The sequence below is a fragment of the Raphanus sativus genome, chromosome 3 (assembly GCF_000801105.2).
Source record: "Raphanus sativus cultivar WK10039 chromosome 3, ASM80110v3, whole genome shotgun sequence".
NCBI lineage: Eukaryota > Viridiplantae > Streptophyta > Magnoliopsida > Brassicales > Brassicaceae > Raphanus > Raphanus sativus.
The window spans coordinates 17,007,690-17,008,066 of NC_079513.1; positions in this window are offsets into that span (position 1 = coordinate 17,007,690).

A 377-nucleotide genomic window follows, 5' to 3' on the forward strand; every position below is an offset into this window, starting at 1 on the left:
TTGATTCTGATATTGTGGTTGTGAGTTTGAGTGATTAATAAGAAGACGTCTTATTGATATTGAGAGTTCTGGTTTCTATATTTGGTATCAGAGCCTTGCAAACCTAATTTGAAATATCTCCGACAATGGCAGACGTGAAGGATGAGCCTGTTATGAACAAAGAGACCGGACCTCCATCTGTGAAGTTTCCAATGCTAACTAACACAAACTACACTGTATGGAGCATGAAGATGAAGATAGCACTTAAGGTCAGTGAAGTATGGGAAGCAATTGATCCTGGAGTCAAGGATGAGAAGAAAAACAATATGGCAATTGCTTACTTGTTTCAATCTGTTCCAGAAGCTTTGGTACTACAGATAGGAAACTCGGAGACAGCC